The sequence below is a fragment of the Pseudopodoces humilis genome, chromosome 12 (genome assembly GCF_049639895.1).
Source record: "Pseudopodoces humilis isolate 2021_Gansu_Grassland_sample_001 chromosome 12, ASM4963989v1, whole genome shotgun sequence".
In the NCBI taxonomy this organism is placed as follows: Eukaryota; Metazoa; Chordata; class Aves; order Passeriformes; family Paridae; genus Pseudopodoces; species Pseudopodoces humilis.
This window is the reverse complement of record NC_142211.1, coordinates 7,750,132-7,770,854: the sequence shown is the minus strand read 5'-3', so window position 1 is coordinate 7,770,854 and position 20,723 is coordinate 7,750,132. Positions and strand designations below refer to the sequence as shown.

General features: G+C 45.0%; 1 protein-coding gene and 1 pseudogene across 4 annotated transcripts in view; one reads left to right on the top strand and one right to left on the bottom strand.

Moving 5' to 3' along the window:
* The window catches only part of LOC148183329 (arrestin domain-containing protein 3-like), a 69,051-nt gene that overhangs the window by 17,497 nt on the left and 30,831 nt on the right, over positions 1-20,723 (top strand). The window lies entirely within an intron of this gene.
* On the bottom strand, positions 2,568-20,030 carry LOC148183330 (uncharacterized; annotated as a pseudogene).

The following is a 20,723-nucleotide window of genomic DNA, read 5'->3' as shown; positions in this document are numbered from 1 at the left end:
ATTGAGAATTCCTATCTAAGCCTATAACTTGCTAAGAGAGAAAAGAATATAGCGAAAGCATATACTATATATTTATCCGAATAATTGTGAAAAGCCAATATTTACAGCATGAATTCACAACAGGGTGTCTACATTTTCATTCCAGGGGAGGCTCCTGTTAACGTTCAGGAACACACATAATCACAAATGATTATATGAAGGTGCTTTATTGAAGAGCTCTGGGTGTCAGGGGTACACATACCCAAATCTGACCTGACTTGGTTTTGAGTTGAACATGTTTTTATACTCTATCGTTATATAACTTGCATATTAATTGTTAAGCTTACCTTGTTCTATTGTATGCATTGTTTTTACCCAAGCGTGGATTTCTCGTGATCCCCTCTCAACCCCCTAACATAGATCCTCGTGTTCTTTAAACAATAATTATATCTAATCACATCTAACAATTCTATCATTTATCATATATTGATTACACAGGTGCAGTTTCACTCGATCTTTAGAAAGCACAAGGCCTAACATTTCCCAGGGCCTACTTTTCCCAGGACTTGCCAAGCCTAACTTTCTAAGTCCCCAAATTTTCTATGATTTTAAAACCTTTTACGATCATTCCCCCCTTTGAAAGCATTTTCACTTCAGTCTAAGTGCAAATGTTTTCACTTGATACAGTCCTTTGTTTCTGAGTTTACACTCGATGTTCTTCGAATCCTTGATTGATGTAAGCATTGTCCTGGATGTTGTCACGAACTGGAGAACCAGAAGATGGTGGGTGTGGATCTTGTGTCAGTGTCTTTATTATTTTCTGGTTCCAGGACGTTTTCTTCTGTATTTCTCCCTTTAAGATGCTGTAAACTAACCAAATTGCTAAGAATACAATTAGTAAAATTATCACACTCTCAATGATAGATTTAATCCATGAACTCACATTCCACCCTAACCCTTTGAAGATCTTGCCTAACCAACTTGTAGTCAAATCCTTTTGCTCTTCCTGTGTTTCATGCTCTATTTGTTGCAACCGATTGATGTCATATTCTACATCTGCAGTTACAATTTGGGGTGTGGACACAGCAATGATCAATCCGTCCCTCTAAAAACTTATACACTCCATGCTCTAGTAGGAGTAGCAAATCTAGGGCTAATCGATTTTGTCAAGTCACTTTTGTGGTGGCTTGTAATTGTATATTTAGTTCTTTAAATCCTTCCCGGGTGACTCTTGCCAGTCTATCTACCCGACCTGTAAGTTTGTACAACATTTCTCTATTCTGATAGTTTGCTATAGGACCGAGCAACGACTCTAGGGCCCACCCAAATTTCACTCTACTTGAGGGTTCTTGCCAAGTGTCATCCTGATTCCATTCCTATCCTAATCCTTCCTAGTTGTGCCTGTGTTTAGCCACTGAGTTGTTTTTCAAGCAGATCTCACATTTTGACATTACTGATTTTGCCATTGTTAGCATCCGTACTGAGATAAATTTTTGTTTTAGCAATTTTACCAATGCCTCTGCACCCCAATGACATTTGCTATGTTTAATTTGTAGAACTTTTCTCATTATCAAGGGGGGTAACACTATTTGTCTTTGTGCAGTTACATACCACCCTTCTGAATTCTTTTGTGCATTTAGCAGATGTCCCAATTTCTCTTCTTCTACTGATTATTTCGGTTTTGGAGGCAAATTGAATTGAGATACATTAGTCTTTAAAGGTATCAATGCCATTGCAGTTTGCACTTTTCAAGCAGCTTGTTGGGCTGTCCAGTCTGCTTTTCAATTCCCCTCATAAATTTTTGAGTTTCCTGATTGGTGTGCTTTACAGTGTATAATTGCCACTAGTTCAGGTTTCTGTATTGCTTTTATCAATTGCAGGACTGCATCTTGATGTTTAATGTGCGTACCTTGAGAAGACAGTAGTCTTCTTTCTTTCCACAGTGCTCCGTGTACATGCACTACTCCAAATGTATAATTTGAGCCAGTCCATATGTTTACCCTTTTCCCTTCACTTAATTCTAGTGCTCTGGTTTAGGCAACCAGTTCTGCCCTCTGGGCAGATGTATTTGGTGATAATGCTTTTGCCTCCACTACTGTACTGACTGTTGTTACCGCATATCCAGCGTATTTGGTCCTGTTCTCCACGAAGCTGCTTCCATCTGTGAATAGCTCCCATTCTGGTTGCTCTAGTGGGATGTCTTTCAGGTCTTCTCTTGCCGAATAGGTGTACTCTATTACTTCTACACAGTTGTGCTCTAATGGGCCTTCTTCAGTTGTGGTACCTAGGAACAAAGCTGGATTCAAGAGGTTAGTTGTCTTTAGTGTGACATCATCCTGCTCAGTCAGGATTACCTGGAATTTCATCATCCTGCTTGGAGATAGCCAATGGCCCCCCTTTTGTTCTAAAACAGTGGTTACCATATGTGGCACATAGACATTTATGTGTCTACTCATTGTGAGTTTTCTAGGTTCTTGTATTAGCATCACGGTGGCTGCAACTGCCTGCAGGCATGAAGGCCATCCAGCACTCACATTGTAAAGTTGTTTGGAAAAGCAGCCTGCCGGCCTTTTCCATCTTCCCAAAGGTTAGGTCAGCACTCCCAGTGCTAGGTGTAGTCCTTCATGCACAAACAGGTGAAAATCTTTGGATAAATCAGGTAATCCTAATGCCGGAGCAGTTGTCAATGCCTCCTTCAGTTTGGGGAAGGCCTCCTTCTGTGGTTTGCCCCAGGTAAACAGCTGCATCTTCTGGGCTTCATACAGGAGTTTTGCAATTAGTCCATAGTCCATGATCCACAGGCGGCACCACTCTGTCTCGCAGCTCATGCAGGTTCTGGGGCTCTGGAATAGCACAGATAGCTTGAATACGATTAGTACCCAGCTTACGTTGCCTTTGTGAGATTTCATATCCCAGGTAAATCACAGTCTGCCAGGCAATTTGTGCCTTTTCTTTAGACACCTTATATTCTCCCATTCCCAGTTGATTTAAAATTTTAATTGTTACCTTTATGCAGGTTGTTTTCTCTTCTGTGGCTGTCAGTATATCACCAACATACTGTAACAGCAGGTATTGTTCTCTCAGTACTTGCCCATTCTCCGTCCAAATCTCCAGCTCCTTCGACAGCTGGCTTCCAAATAGGGTCAGACTGTTCTTGTATCCTTGTGGGAGTCGTGTTCAGGTGAGCTGAGTTTTCCTTCCGTTTTCTGGATTTTCCCACTCAAAGGCAAACTGTTTTCTACTTTCTTTGTCAAGGGGTATGCAGAAAAATGCATCTTTTAAGTCAATTACAGTAAGCCATTTCTATTTCTCTTTTACGGATGTTAACAATGTGCAAGGATTAGCTACCACTGGGTAAATATTTTTAGTTATTCTATTTATTGCTCTCAAATCCTGTTCTAGCCTGTATTGGTCAACACAGAAATTTGGGCTCTAGTGTTAACTACAGAAGTAATAGGTGCACATTTAGGACCTACTATTGCTGCAATCAGTATGTCTCCAGTTTTGTTATTTCTAGTGAGCATTTTAAATACAACCAACCTCTGCCTCTCTGCTCACCCATGAGAGGCAGAGTTACCAGTTTCCCTGATTCTGAGGCTGTTTGGGCTCCACTCCCAGAAGCTGAGAAGGAGACTGCTTTGGCTCACAGCCCAGAGCCTGTGGAGGTGTGCTGGGTTATACAATGGGGCATTTGATACAATGAACTTGGGACAGTGCCAATTAGAAACTACTTTACTCAACTTTTAAGCGATAATCTATCCATTATGTTTCTGAGGACCCTCTTATTTATCTCTAGTGACCACCAATACTGGCGGTTAAAGATTTGTTTTCTCTTTTCTGGGTTTTCATTAAGAGAACCAATGTATCTAACACCCTTTGCTTTCTCTGATTTTTCTTCTGGGATTTTTACAGGTCCATAATTTCTACGGTAATTAATTAGCTCTTTTGCAACTTTGTTCCATGTCCAAATTTTATGGCACCTAGCAGGAGAACGCAATTGTGAACCTGTCGGCTGAGAAGGGGTGGTGAAGGGAGCAAACCCAGGATCAGTGGAACCAGGTCGATCAGTCGGATTCCCAAGAAATCTGTCTAGTCTATCCACAGGGGTATAGCTGCTATGGTTTTTTGGAGAAAAATTGCTGTAGGTTTAAGTGATTCTGGAAGGCCTCGAATTAAAGGGGTCATCATTTCAGTTTTCACAGGTAACAACATTGGTGATTCATAACCAGCAATTAATTTTCTTTTGTGTATCATTTGCAAGCAGGCAGCATTGTGAATGTTTTCCAGTAGTTGGTTGGGAGTACCAACTATAGCTATAGGGTCCCCCCCCTTTCTAAGGGGTTAAGCCCCTCTGCCCAATAAGCTGCGTGCTGAGTTAGGGATCATGGGTTATGTGTGTCTCTTGTTGTTAAGAAGACTTCATGTCCCCAGTACTCACTGGCTTCCTGTTCTCTCAATCAAATTTGATCACCTCCAGTGAGAGACACTCGGGATACGTATTCTGTCTCTGACTCGTGAGGGAGATGCCCGTACTCCTTTTTTAACTTTGCCAGTTCCGTAGCAGTGTATGGGAGTTGTTTTTTTTTAGTGGTTATATGTGGATCAAGATCCTTATCATTGATATAATTATATTCTGTTTTAATTAGAGGTTTCAAACTAGGACACCAGTGTTCCCCACAATTTAATCCAAGTTAGCTCCTTTTTAGGGTAAATTTGATTAATGAGAGAGGTTTCCCTCTCTTCTGTTCCTTTTAGCGAGTCAGCATTTTTGAATTTTTATCATGGAGGGCTGCTCGATACAGAGTGATCTTACTCCTTTCTTCATCTAATTGTTTTTGCAAAAGTTCAACTAGGTTTTGGAGGGAGTCTATTATAGTTCTTTCCTCACTTCTTCACTTAAAGCGAGTTTCTATAGCTGCTGTAAGACAAGCTCCCAAAACTGAGCAGAGTATAGTTTTATTTTTGCCCAGTTTAAATTTTGTTTCGTGTTGTAAAAAAACATACTCTATCAATCACATTTTTCAAATTAAACCAATTATTAAGCACTAACTTTTCCCCTCTCAGAGAAGGTCTGGCATTGTGTTTTGCTAACAGAGCATAAAATGCAGCTTTAACTTCTGCACTGCTGTTTTCAGTCATTTTACGAAAGGAACCCACTACAGGGAGGTATGAACTTAAATTATACACACACACACAACTTTTTGCTTCCCTGTATGGGTAAAAAGACCAAATCTGCTTGGGAGGCACTCTTCCGTTTTAAATTCTGGTTGTCTCTTTGCTACACCAAGCAGTCAAAATTCATACACACAACCACAACAAAAACAGTCCCGCCCTTTTGCACTAAGAAATCTTTTGCGAAATTCTGCAGACAGAGCCCTCAAGTGAGTGTGGAGTGCTTTTCACCTCGGCGTGTGCAGTTTGTGGGAAATTCGAGTCGCCCCCCCTTGCTTTCTAGACACTGCTCACTCTTTTGGGAGTGTTGGGCTAGGTGCGGCTGGAGCGAGATGTCCTTCCCCTAATACAGACTGCACAACAAACCTGCAGCCCCTTCTGTCTCTCAGCCATCCTGTCTATGACTCCAGTTTAAATGTCACAATTCGCTAACACGAGTGGGGGTCATGAGAAGTTCGTTTGATCTCAGAGTGCAAAAAGGACACAAAGGGATTTCAGTTTAAATCACAACAGCAATAATGCACCTTTATTTTAGTGCCAACAACAAGGGTTATGCGATAGAGGAGAGGAAGAGAGAGAGGGAGAGATAAAGAAAACAAAGTAGAGAGAGAAGAGGGGGGGTTATAGCTACCAATGGATGAGACGGTCGCTGGGGTCTTCTTCCGTGGAGAGATCTCACCAAAATTAATTTAGCCTTATGTAATTCTTCCCCAAAGTTACCTTGTTTCCAATGTGCTAATAAGCACCCCAAAGGAGAAGTACCTGGTATGGGAGCATTGCTGCCCAAAACCCCTTTAATCTTCTCCATATTACAACTACAGTACACCACAAATGCCAAACCTGCGACGCTTTCGCAGTCGTCTGATGGACGGCGCCTAGGCAATACCAACAGGAATTCCTTTAGCCCAACCAAGCACAGCTTTCGCTGTGTCCTATTGGCAGGCACCCAAACCAAAGTAAAGCACCTTACCTTTCTCTCCCGGGGATGTTGGGAGCAGCGGAGGCGGTCGCGGCCAATGGGCTCCCCGAGAATCCCTCAGTGCCGGCTGGAGCGTGATCGGGTCGCGAGTTCGCTCAGCAGCACTCACAGGGTCCCATCTGGGTCGCCAAAATGTTAGCGTTCAGGAACACACATAATCACAAATGATTATGTGAAGGTGCTTTATTGAAGAGCTCTGGGTGTCAGGGGTACACATACCCAAATCTGACCCGACTTGGTTTTGAGTTGAACATGTTTTTATACTCTATCGTTATATAACTTACATATTAATTATTAAACTTACATTGTTCTATTGTATGCATTGTTTTTACTCAAGCATGGATTTCTCGTGATCCCCTCTCAACCCCCAACATAGTTCCTCGTGTTCTTTAAACAATAATTATATCTAATCACATCTAACAATTGTATCATTTACCATATATTGATTACACAGGTGCAGTTTCACATGATCTTTAGCAAGCACAAGGCCTAACATTTCCCAGGGCCTACTTTTCCCAGGGCTTGCCAAGCCTAACTTTCTTTCTAAGTCCCCAAATTTTCTATGATTTTAAAACCTTTTACTATCACTCCTGCCCTCCCTAGCAGACACCTGTCTTCCAAAACCGAGACAGATTTTGGCGCCCAACAGTGGGGCCTGAGAGCACTGAGAGAAAAAGGGCAAAAAAGGAATAACAGTTCTTAAATAACCTAACTTTTGTGTGCTGGATTTAGAAACCTTGTTAGGTAGAACCGTGTGGTTTAGCTTACCCAGGTTCGGGTGGCATGTGGTCATGGCTATATTTCTCCCATTTGCTGCACCTTACCTAAATATGGGTCCTATAACTAAGGTGTCATGGTTTTAAAGCAGTAATTAAAGAATTACTAGAAAACTTACTTATTTTTTGCTGTGAGATATGGATTAGAACAAGAGCAAAACAGGCTTAAAACTTAAAAGGAAAAAAAGTTTATTAGCAAAACTACAAGAATACGAACACCAGAATAAACTTCCAGAAAACCCTTTTATCCCCCACTACCAAACAATTCCCTTGTTCACATGACAACATAGAGACAAAAAAAACTTTGGAACTTTGGTGTTTAAAACAGTCCCAATTCCTGCTAGAATCTTTTCATCAGCCTTTGTAGAGAAACAGAAGTCTTCTTCTGCTAATCTATGGAGTTTCTGACAAGAAAGCTATTTTTGTTATAGCTTTCTATTTTTCTGATGCCAGCTGCCCGGAAATCTATCATCAGTCCACTCCTCACATTTCACATCACTCCGAGGTGTGTTATGGGCCATGAGTCTAGGGATGTCATTTTTAAGGATGAGTTATTCAAAGGCAAAAGTTCTCTTCATCTGTCTCTGTGAGCTTCTCTGGAAAACAGAAATTTTCTCATTGCCTCTCAAGGCTTCAAATCTTCAACTATTACTTCTCCCCCCTCTGTCCCAGCACCTCACTGTATCACAATTACTCCACCTTTTGCTCAAAATCCACACTTTGAACACTATTCCTCCCAATATACTCTGTCATGAATTAAATGAGTTTTTTCATGACACTATTGTCCATCTCCATAGCTTTAACAGAAAAATATTTCAGCTTAATTCAAGCATCTCCTTATTCTCTACCTCTTCTGAAGCTTAATTATTTTCTTTACTGTCTCTGATAGTTTATAAAGTCTCTTTACATGTTGATTACTCTCTTTTTCTTTCTCTGGAAAAAAGGATTAATCTGCAAGTCTCATCTGGGTAATGAAAGGGTTAAAATCTTGCCCAGGCTTTGTAGATGGTTCTGTGATCTCCTCCGGAGCAGTGGCTGGAGCTGTCTGCGATGGAAGATTCTTCATGGCTGCTCTGGAGAGTGTGGTCACTGTCTCAGCCCGCCGCAGGTCAAGAGCTTTTTGTTTCTTTACTCGGCAGTCTCTGGTGAATTCAGTCACAGCAAAAAAACTGCAACCGAGCCAGGGACCGGCTTGGCCCGGCCAGAGCCCGGGGCAAGCCTCGCAGGCCCCATCTCCCGGCCAGGAGCTGCGGCAGGCTCAGCCCAGCCCCTGCCGCATGGCCTGGGCAGGGGACGGGAAGCCAGCTAAAGCTCAGTTACCTTTCACAGCCAGGAAACAAAGAGACAAAGAAATTCCCAGGCTTAGGTCTTAAGGTGGTGTTCACAGGTTGATCTCACTTTTTAATGGTTAAAACTGCTGTCAATTCTTAGAAATGGCCAGCTGTTGGCTAGGAGACAAACTCCCATCAGCCTCCAGCGGTTTTAACTTCCTTAGGTGTTTCTCTTTGTTTTCTTAAATGCCAATCTATCACATAAGGCTACTGTGGTTATTATCTAGTTTGTTTTGTGGGTTGATAAGGTGAGGAATTCGTGGATGTTTAACTTCCTCTGGACGGCGGGCTCATGGATTCAGAGCTATCACACACTAACTGGATGGTTTTGGGGTTGCTTTAATAATGGTACCTACTGGGAGAAAATGACAGCTGGGGAAATTTTCTCCCAACCTTTCACCCAGTTCCTTGGGCCTACCCCACCAGTTTTCAAAGGGTTAAAATCTTCTCTGGATGCTAATGACATCATACAGTGGCTGGTGTTGCTGATAGGCCTGTTCTACTTAGCATTCAGAGATAAAAGGAAATTGACTGGGATAAGCACCCTGACACCCACCCCAGAGACTGGGGATGCTGCCCCAGAACCTGACACAGCCCCAGAGACTAGGGGTGCTGCCCCAGAGCCCGCCTCTGCCCCACAGCCCACCTCAGAAATGAACCATCCAGAGTGGGTGGAGGTTCTGGTGAGGGAGATGCGTGAGATGGGCCAGATGCAAAAGGAGCGCACTTCCTCAGCTGCTGGGAAACCCTCCCCCTGCCTCGAAGAGGGAGAGTCTGATGATGCAGCAGTGGAACCCACAGGCGTTACAACTGTCCAGGTTCCAGCTGAACCACAAGGGCAGTCACAGCCAGCAGCAGTTGCCCCTGTGGAAACCAGGAAGTCTAAGATGAAATCACGGCACCCTGTTGATAAGGATAAGAAAGGAGGGCCCTCACAACCTGCAGGGGAGCCAGAGGTTGAAATCATTACAGAGTCCCAGATGTATGAGAGTCTCCGTAATCTGCAAAAAGACATTGTGAGGTGGGGGCGTGAGGCTTATACAACTTGGTTACTTCGGGTCTGGGACCTTATGGGTACAGGCATGCAACTGGATGGTGGTGAGGCAAGGAATGTGGGACCCTTGACCTATGACTCAGGTGTGAATCAGGTATTCGTAAGGGAGCCAGGGCCCCTTTCCCTCTGGGAGCGGCTTTTAATGAGTGTGTCAGAGAGAGGTTTGTCCACAGAGAGAGAATGGAAGAGCACCATCATAGAAGGGGCTGGAAAGCCCTTGAGGAAGGGATCCAACAGCTGAGAGAAGTGGCGGTATTAGAGGTCCTTTTTGGGAGGGGTGGACAGCATCATAATGACCCCGACAAAGTCAGGTGCACTGGGCAGATGTTGTGGAGTCTGGCAAATCTAGGGCCACGTGAATACACCACCTTCATTGCAATGATTAATGCTGATAACAGCCGAGAGACGGTGGGTTCTGTCACCACCAAGCTTAGAAATTACGAGAGTATGGTCCATGGCCCGCTGCAGGCTCAGGTCTCTGCTGTGATTAAGGAACTCAAAGAGGAGATGAGGGAAATGAGGGAAGAGATGAGGAAGAGTGTAGGAGACGCTTTCTGGGGTGGACAGTCAGAGACACAGCAAAGACCTCTATAATCGAGTTAGGTGTTAGAAGTTTATTTCAGGGCGTGGGAGAGAGAGAGAGAGAGAGAGAGAGAGAGCCTGCTATGAGCCAGCAGATAGAGCTCAAAGCGGGCTCGGAGGGAACAATACAAAAGGGGGTAAAATATGAATACATGAGTTTAAGACTCAAGAAAGAGAGTGACAGAACAGAAGTGAGAGAGCCGGGGAAAAAGAGCAGCAAGAGTGAAGCAAGAGAGACCAAGAGAGGTGTAGTAAGAGAGTAACAAGAGAGACCAAGAGCTAAGAGAGACCAAGAGAAACAAGAGAGACAAAGAGAACCAAGAGAGAGAATTCTCTTTTGCAATTACTTATATAAGCTATACATTTGAATATTCTATTCTTTCACTAACCAATCTTTCTAAGTATACTAATACAGTAACATTTGTGTGTGACCTATAGAAATCGCTATTTTTGCATATTTTTAGTTATCTCAGGGTCCTTCAGACCTTTCCTTATAAGGCTAGGAAGAGGGGTCTGTCGTGGTTTTAAACCAATAACTAAGAAAATTACTTATTTCTTGCTGTGAGATATGGATTAGAACAAGAGCAAAACAGGCATAAAACTTAAAAGGAAAAAAAAAGAAAGTTTATTGACAAACTACAATAAGAACACCAGAATAAACTTCCAGAAAAACCTTTTCATCCCCTGTCTACCCACTATTCCCTTGTTCACATGACAAAAGAGACAAAAACTTTGGAACTTTGATGGTTAAAACAGTCCCAATTCTTGCTACAGTCTTTTCACCAGTCTTTATAGAGAAACAGAAGTTTCTTCCTGTTAATTTATGGAGTTTCTCACAAGAAAAACTATTTTTGTTATAGTTTTCCATTGCTCTAATGTTAGCTGCCCAGAGCTGCTGTTATTAGAGCCCACTCCTCCCATTTTCACATCACTCTCAAGTGTGTATGGGCCATGAGTCTAGGGATGGGATTTTTAAGGATAAGTTATTCAAAGGCAAAAAGTCTTCTTCATCTGTTTCTGTGAGCTTCACTAGAAAACAGTTTTCTCATTGCCTCTCAAGGCTTCAAATCTTCCAGCACTTCACTGTACCATAATTACTCTACTTTTTTACTCAAAATTTACACTTTGAACACTCTATTCCTCCCTATTTACTGTCATGAATTAAAGGAGTGTTTTCAAGACCTTATTGTCCATTTCCATAGTTTTAACAGAAAGATATTTCAGCTTAATTAAAGCATCTTCTTAATTCTCTACCTTTTCTGAAGCTTCTTTTCTTTCCTGTCACTGGTAGTTTATAAAGTCTCTTTTCATGTTGATCACTCTCTTTTTCTCTGTCTGGATAAAAAGATTAATCCGCAAGTCTCATCTGGGAAATGAAAGAGTTAAAATCTTGCCCAGGCTGTTGTAGGTAGTTCTGTGGCCCCGGCCGGTGCAGGAGCTGGAGCCGTCTGCGATGGAAAGTTCCTCATGGCTGCTCTGGAGAGTGTAGTTGCCGCGCCCAGCCCGCTGCAGGTCCAGAGCCTCTCTCCTTCTTCACTCAGCAGTTTCTAGTGAATTTAGTTACAGCAAAAAACCTGCAGCCGAGCCAGAGATCGGCTCGGCCCGGCCCGGCCGGAGCCCGGAGAAAACTTTTTCCGCAGGGCCCGCATCTCCCGGCCGGGAGACGCTGGGCCCAACCCAGTCCCCGCCCGGCCGCACGGCCTGGGCAGGGAACGGGAGGCCTGGAGCTCCGCCACCCTTCCCAGCCAGGAAACAAAGAGAACCAAGAGAGCTCTGGTTTTACACTTTAAGGTAGGGTTCACAAGTTGATCCCACTTTTCAATGGCCTAAACTGCTGTCAATTCTCAGCAATGACTGATAATTGGTCAGGAGAAAAGACTCCAGGCAGTTCCCAGCAACTTAAACTTTCTTAAAGGTAAAGTAACTCCATGACAGGGTCTCAGCTTGGTTTTATTGCAGGAAAGAATGTGTTCTGGCATACCAGCCCGGTTTCTTTGAATTATTCAAACCGTGCTATCATTTGTATTTCTTCCTTAGCCTTTCTGGCTAAAGAGTCATATTTATAATTTCTTTCTAATTCTACCTTCCCAACAGAAGAGCAGTTCCCATAGGGCACCAGTGCGAGTCACAAGCCTCAAACTCCAAGCCCAATGTCCCCCAGCTAGAGAGAGAGGGTACACCCCACGAGCTGAGCTGTGGTTCTTTCTGTGTGACCCTGGGGAAGACGTGGGAAAGTGGGATGGGAAACCTACTTCTGCCCTGGCAGCACGAGTGCGTCAACTCAGGGAGGGAACCATTAACCAGAAAGGTTCCACTAAAGTGAAGGTGGCCTCAACCTCCTGTGACCAAACTGCCAGATATTACAGAAAAGAGGATGATCCCCTTGAAGGAACCTCTAGCATGTATGCCCAGGGTAGAGAGGAGGACCAGTGCTAGAGGGGCCCTGCCTCTAGCCAGGAAGAGGCACGGGAAAACCGGGTCTTTTGGACAGCGTGGATCCGATGGCCTAGCACATCAGAGCCAGAAAAATATGAAGCTTTAGTTGATACTGGTGCAGAGTGTACCCTAATGCCATTGGGACATGTGGGGGCAGAACCTGTCTCCATTGCTGGGGTGACGGGGGGATCACAGCAATTGACTCTGTTGGAAGCCAAGGTGAGCCAGACTGGGAAGGAGTGGCAGAAACATCCTATTGTGACTGGCCCCGAGGCCCCGTGTATTCTGGGCATAGACTTCCTTCGGAATGGCTATTACAAAGACCCAAAGGGATGCAGGTGGGCTTTTGGAATAGCTGCTGTGGAGGCAGAGGACATTAAGCAATTGAACACCTTGCCTGGACTATCGGAGAACCCATCTGTAGTAGGACTTCTCAAGGTGGAGAAGCAACGAGTACCAATTGCCACCTCGACGGTGCACCGCCGACAGTATCGGACAAATCGAGATGCTGTGATCCCCATCCACAAGATGATCCATGCACTGGAGAGCCAAGGGGTGGTCAGCAAAACCCACTCACCCTTCAACAGCCCCATCTGGCCTGTGCGTAAATCTGAAGGAGAATGCAGATTGACTGTGGACTATCGTGGCTTGAATGAAGTGACTCTACCACTGAGCGCTGCCGTGCCGGACATGCTGGAGCTCCAGTACGAGCTGGAGTCCAAGGCAGCAAAGTGGTACGCCACTACTGATATTGCCAATGCATTTTTCTCCATTCCTCTGGCAGCAGAATGCAGGCCTCAGTTTGCCTTCACGTGGAGGGGAGTGCAGTACACTTGGAACCGACTGCCCCAGGGGTGGAAGCACAGCCCCAGCATCTGCCATGGATTGATCCAGGCTGCACTGGAAAAGGGTGAGGCTCCAGAACATCTGCAGTACATTGATGACATCATTGTGTGTGGGAACACAGCAGTGGAAGTACTTGAGAAAGGAGAAAAGATCATCCAGGATCTGCTGGAAGCTGGTTTTGCCATCAAGAAGAACAAAGTCAAAGGACCTGCTCGAGAGATCCAGTTCCTGGGGGTAAAGTGGCAAGATGGACGGCGTCCGATTCCTACTGATGTCATCAACAAGATCACAGCAATGTCTCCACCAGCCAACAAGAAGGAAACGCAAGCTTTCCTAGGAGCCATAGGTATTTGGGGGATTCACATTCCTGAGTACAGTCAGATTGTGAGCCCTCTTTACCTGATCACTTGCAAAAAGAACATTTTCCAGTGGGGCCCTGAACAGCAAGAAGCCTTTGCTCAGATCAAGCAGGAGATCGCTCATGCGGTAGCCCTTGGCCCAGTCATGACAGGACCAGATGTGAAGAACGTGCTCTACTCTGCAGCCGGGAACAATGGCTTGTCCTGGAGCCTTTGGCAGAAGGTGCCTGGTGAGACTTGAGGTCCACCACTGGGATTCTGTAGCCGAAGCTACAGAGGGTCCAAAGCCAACTACACTCCCACAGAGAAAGAAATTTTAGCCGCCTATGAAGGAGTCCAAGCTGCCTCAGAGGTGATTGGCACAGAAGCACAACTTGTCCTAGCACCCCAACTACCAGTGCTGGGGTGGATGTTTAAAGGAAAAGTTCCTGCTACCCACCACGCCACCGACACTACATGGAGCAAGTGGATTGCCCTCATCACGCAGCACGCCCATATTGGAAACCCAAATTGCCCTGGGATTTTGGAGATAATTACAAACTGGCTGGAAGGTGAAAACTTCAGTCTCACTGATGAAGAGGAGCAGGAACAAGTGACACGGGCTGAAGAAGCTCCACCGTACAACCAGCTGCCAGCAGAAGAAACATGCTGTGCTCTGTTCACTGATGGTTCCTGTTGCATCATAGGGATGAACCGGAAGTGGAAAGCAGCCGTATGGAGCCCCACACGACAGGTCACAGAAGCTACTGAAGGAGAGGGTGGATCAAGCCAACTTGCTGAACTCAAAGCTGTTCAACTGGCCCTGGACATTGCTGAAAGAGAGAAGTTGCCGAAACTCTACCTCTACACTGATTCATGGATGGTAGCCAATGCTCTGTGGGAATGGCTGGAAAGGTGGAAAAGGGCCAATTGGCAGTGTAGGGAAAAACCAATCTGGGCTGCTGATGAGTGGAAGGACATTGCTAGCAGGGTAGAGAAACTGTCTGTGAAGGTCCATCATGTAGATGCCCATGTCCCCATGAGTAGGGCTAATGCAGAGCACCGAAACAATGAGCAGGTGGACCAGGCTGCAAAGATAGAGGTGTCAAAGATAGACTTAGATTGGCAACACAAAGGCGAGTTGTTCCTAGCTCGATGGGCCCATGATGCTTCAGGTCATCAGGGTAGAGATGCCACCTATAAGTGGGCACGAGACCGAGGGATGGATCTAACCATGGACAGTATTTCTCAAGTTATCCATGACTGTGAGACGTGTGCCACGATCAAGCAGGCCAAGCATTTGAAGCCCCTCTGGTACGGTGGGTGTTGGTCCAAATATAGGTACGGGGAGGCCTGGCAGATTGACTACATCACACTGCCTCAAACCCGCCAAGGCAAGTGCTACGCGCTCACAATGGTAGAAGCCACCACTGGATGGTTGGAAACCTACCCTGTGCCTCATGCTACAGCCCATAACACCATCCTGGGACTTGAAAAGCAGGTCCTTTGGAGGCATGGTACCCCTGAGAGGATTGAGTTAAACAATGGGACTCATTTCAAGAATAACCTTATAAACACCTGGGCTAAGGAACATGGCATTGAGTGAGTGTACCATATCCCCTACCATGCACCCGCTGCTGGGAAAGTGGAGAGGTATAATGGACTGTTAAAGACTACCTTGAAAGTGTTGGGTGGGGGATCTTTCAAAAATTGGGAGCAGCATCTAGCAAAGGCCACATGGATAGTTAACACCCGAGGTTCCACTAACCAAGGAGGCCCTGCCTAATCTGAGCCCTTTTGAATAACAGATGGAGATAAGGTTCCAGTAGTACATATGAGAGGTATGCTGGGAAAAACTGTTTGGGTTAATTCTGCCTCCAGCAAAGACAATCCCATCCGTGGGGTTGTCTTTGCTCAGGGACCGGGTTGCACTTGGTGGGTGATGCAAAAAGATGGAGAGACCCGGTGCATACCTCAAGGGGACCTGGTTTTAGGGTGAACTACCCATGACACTGTGCTTGTATCTGTATCTGCATGAACATATGTATATAGTTAAAGTAGTATGTGTTTGTGTATAATTTAAAGGTTTAATATTTGATGTAACATTTTGGTATGGGAAAAAATTCGGGGTGGATAGTGTTGAGGGTTAGGTGTCCTTTTTCTTTTTGTTTTGTTGTTCTGGCCTGCCCGTGGAATTTTTACCCATTAGCTGCGGAGACAACCTAACTGTGGATATTTAGTGGGTGCTCGACAAAGGACAAAGAGTGGCTGGGCCCGGGGCGGGGGGGGGAAGGGGCAGGAAAGGAGGGTGGGGACAGTTTTTGGCTGGCTTTCTTCGGCTTCGGGGGAAGACATTCGTTTGGTGGGTCGCGGAGCTGCTGCGGTGGAGAGAAGGGAATTTCGCCATCACCCAGACGGAGCTGCTGCTTCTTCTCCTTCTCCCCTCTTTGTTGGTGGCCTCACACCCCCTGCCCTGCCGGGACGTGTGGCAGTGCCAGGCACCGCCGCGGAGCTGCTGATACACCTCATCCACCAGCCCGGGATCTCAGCTCATCCCTGCTGTTTTCAGCCGACTGTTCCTCGGAGCCCTGCAGGAGCACCGGGACTGACTGCCTGAGGGGGTTTGTGAAAACAAAGCCTCTCCTCCATCCCGTCTCAGCTGAGAAGGCTGTCCCGGGGTCCCTGGTTCTGTGTTCTTGTTATTGCTGTAGTTATTGTTTGTTTGTTTGCCTGGTTCTACTAGTAAAGAACTGTTATTCCTATCCCCAGATCTCTGCCTAAAGGCCCCTTGATTTCAAAATTATAATAATTCGGAGGGAGGGGGTCTACATTCTTTCATCCCAAGGGAGGCTTCTGCCCTCCCTAGCAGACACCTGTCTTCTAGAACCGAGACAATTATAAAAAGTTTAATATAAACAAAAAGACAATTAGGAGACAAAGGAAATAAAGCAAAGGGTTAAAACGGCCGGGTGCCTTGGCGCGCTGCCAAGAGCACACCTGGTATCTCAGGAACACTCTTTTTATCCCCTCCTGCTGTGAGGGTTTAATGCATATTCAAACTTTTCAACAAGTATTTAGCATGTCCCCTCCCTGGTTCCACCTATTTAGAACATGATCTGTATAGTTTTTATTTTTGCTGACAATCATTATTTCTGCTGGTCATCATTATTTTTGCTGACCACCATTATTTTGAGTCTGGTTTCCTTTCTTCTGCAAATGGTCAGTGTTGATAACAGTCCGGACCCCTCATCCTTCCTTTGAGGGCAGCTGGGCTTCATATCTTCTGCTGATAACAGTTTGGGCTCTATTGTTCTCCTGATAACAGCTTGGGCCCCACTGTCTTTGCCCTCTGGGGTTTCCTTGCTTTGTACCTAGGAGATTCCTTTAAGCTTAAAACTTGTTAGCAAGAAAAAAAGTACATACATAGCCAAAAAGTATTTAACATATAATATTCATCTTAATACTTGTGAAAGCCAATATCACAATATAGATTTATTACAAAGACAATTACTTATTGGCTAATGATTAGCTCCTAATTCTAGTAGTGCCTATCTATTAAATTTAACAAGGATTAGTTTTTTTATTAGATTTAACAAAAATTAATTTTAATTAAGGCCTTAGCTTTTCTAATATCTTAATTTTTTCAAAATTTATGCTTCAGATTTACATTCTCCCAAAATTTGGAGACTTCTGAGATCCCAAAATAAGGATTCTTGCCTGTATCATTACATTGAAAAAGTCAAATTTTGTTATTATTCTTACAGTTCCCTTCTTTTGTTTTTCTCTGAGTCCAGTACAGAGTTGGTTCCTCTGGGATCCACCATGTAGAAGTTCCATTACTAAACTTATATCTCTTACAGGGAGTATTTCCTACTTCATTAAGTATTCATTAAGTATTTCCCACTTCATTACATTCTCGGTGTGCCAGAGACATTCTTCCCCTATCACTGTTGAACTTAGAACCCACCCTCCTGGTCGGTTTTCCCCCCCTTGTAGTTGTCTGGTTCCACTTAAGGAGTTCAATTGGTCCTAAGCTGCCTTTCCATGGCCATTCCTCTGACATCCAAGCCCCCCCACAGACCCAACAGTTGGTTAAGTTCCTTACTTATTCTTTCTCCCAATTCCGCAAACTGATTTTTCCCCAGTCTTGAGATATCTATTTCTTTTTCTAATTGTTGTTCAAGTTTCGTATACAAATCTTTAAATGAAGCTGACACAGAGTTAGATTGCTGTGCTGGTTTTGCATTTTTGCTTACCAGTTGTTCTTTTACCAAATCTTGGACTTTTACTCCCAATAACATATGTAGAACAAATCCATCTCTCCCCTTTTGGACATTCACTTCCCGACCTGTTACCCCTTGTTCCTAAGTTTTCCGCAATCCAGTATTTTTTCCTGTTGTGCATACAATTACTTAGTTTGGATGGGTTTTAACAGTGACTGTTGACACGGGTATGAGTAATTAAAAAGGGACCTCGGTGTCTTTCCATATACAGCTTTTGGTAGCGTCTGTGACATGACTTTGCCAATATCTCAAAAGGGAAAAGACAAAAAATGAGTGACAAAAAAAGGAATAACAGAGGTCTGGTATGGCTTATACCCCCACCTCCCATGCCTATGGGGTAGCAGCCCATAGCAGGTGTATAGGATCTTCTTGGTGGCAAATACAGTGGCCAACCCGATCTTGCCCTCTATTTCCTTGTCACCTTCTTTTTGTCAGTTTCTAGGCAAATCTCTTTTGACACCTCTTAACCGTAGTTTCCCACCGTTCCTCAGGTATTTCCCGCTCAACAGGCACTAGTAATTCCCATCCACACAGCAGGGTTATTTTTTTCAATTGTTCTTAATAAATTTGGCATACGACACTTCATGCAATGAGAGCCTTAATTTTGTGAACTACAATACCAATTTTTCCACAATTTAAACATTTACTTTTAACCTAGCTCATATGTCCAGTATTGGGATGATTCAGACAGGGTATATGGTATGGCACTGATGGGAGTTGTAATTCTCCTTCCTCCTTGTATAAGTCACAGGCTAAAGCCAGAATATGAGGACCTCCTGACCAAAACAGTCCAGATACTCCTGTTTGACGTGGAAGTATTTTTTCCCAAGGGGGGTATCAGAGGTATCTCAGAGTTTGTCCAGACAGCACTTGAAACCACTGATATAAGTTTGGCCTTATTCCTCATTTAGGTATGATTCTTTGTACATTCCTTGGATCATTTGGATCGTCCCAGCTCTTTACCACCCAGTCCCGCTTAAGAGTTAATTTGGTATCACCCGGTTCAGATGTTATATAGTCCACTCCTCAGGTTCCTTCACAGGTCCTTTGATTTTACTGGCGTGGATCCACCCTCTTTCTTTGGTTTGGATTGCTGCTTCAGTTATCAGTAGTACCTGAAAAGAAGTTCTTAATAGCACAGGGACAGTGAAAACATCACATCGGGATTTTCCTTCAGCATTCTCTAAAACTTTTGGGTTTAGCAAAAAAAGCTTAACAGTTATAAAGGGAAAAGTAGAGGTAATTTTTTGCAGGCCATAATTAGTTAAACAAGAAAGGCCAGGTTAGTCTTGACATGAGATGAATCACATCTATCAGCTTTTTACCCTCTGGGTAAAAAACTAGCTAACTAACTAACTATTTAGCTTCACAGACTTATTCTTCTAACAGTTTCTTAGAACAAAAAAATCCCTTCCTCTTAACAACGAAAAAAAGGAAAGAAAGGAAGAGAGGAAAGAGAAAAAGAGATCTTAAGAGATCAAAATTAAACAACTTGGCAACGTTTGGAGAACTAGCGAGGGATTAAGGTTACCTTTGCCTTGGTCTTATCACCCACTGTCGCTAGAGGACACAAAGTAGGAAGCGAGGGTTCATATCACATCAGCAGAGGTTTTATTTCCAAGGAGGCAAAAGCCTTTATTTCAGGGTTTTCAACCCTTTTTATAAGGTGTTCCGATACAGGTTAACATGATTGGTCAAAGGAACAACATCTCTCTCATCCCATTGGTGGGACAAGAGAAAAAACGCTCAGAATATCTGTGCGATATTGTTTTGAGAACCAAAGCTATTTACAGGAAAACAGTCCTTGAGAGAGAAAAATGTTCTCAAGAGACTTTCCCTTGGGAAACAGATGAGCCACTGACAGGCTGAAACTCTCTCAGGTTCAGAAAATCGTGTCCAAAACCCACTGCTCTTTTTATTCACAGCAGCTCTTTCAGGCTGTCCCTCGTTCTTCTCCCGCTGCCGCAGCGGCTCCGGCCAGGGCGGGCTCTGTTTTAGCAGCTCGCTCTGCGGGCGGGGGGACCATGGGGGCGAAGCCCGTGCCCCACCTCCCACTTCTGCGCTGTCCCCACACACACAGGACTGGCATGCTCAGCGCATCCTGCCCCCACCACAGCCAAGGTGGAAGTGCCCGGAGAGCACAGCGCTGGGTTTCAGCGCTCCGGTCCGGGGGCTCTGCCACCAGGCCAGCCCGCTCCTTAGCGGCAAACTGTGTGAACCATGCCCAGCGCCGCCGCCGGTCTGGCAAGCGCATCCGGCAACCCTGCGCCCCTCGAGACCCTGGCACAGCCAAGGCAGTTCCCGACCCCAGCAGTGCCCCACGCAAACTGCGCCCCGCACCACCTCCACTGGGTGGGCGAAAACTGGAAGCTGTCAGGCCGGGCCCTGCTGGCCGCCACCCACACGGACCAGCCCCCGCTGCAGCCCCCGAGATCCTGCCACTTGCATAAAAGCGGTCAAAAAACCCCCAAACCTGGCAACCCCCCAAACTGGTGTCCCCAGGTGTTCTCGATATCTTCCTTCCCTGGAACAAGCCCCATTCCCAATTGTATTTGCAAGTCCCTTCCCAACAAGTTGATGTCTGCTCCAGGAACTAATAAGACATCTCCTGTTCCTATTCTGGTTTCTCCTCCAATTTCTACAGCTCCAATGACAGGAATCTCAAACCCTTTTCCCCCTGCTACCTCTACCGTGTCAGCACCTACACTACCACATAAGTTCTTTCTGCTTCAGAATCAACCACAAATTCTAATAGTCCTTCTTGGGGGCCTACCCCCAAAGTTATCAAAGGCTTCAGATGGCACTCACCCCCAAAAAAACAGAACCTACTTTTTCTTTATTTTCTCCCTGGATGCATCCCCTGGAATCCTTCCAAGCTCCTCTCCAAACTTCACTGCTCTTCCTGAAATCCCAGACTTTAAACAGAGACACAGCCTGCTGCTGCAGA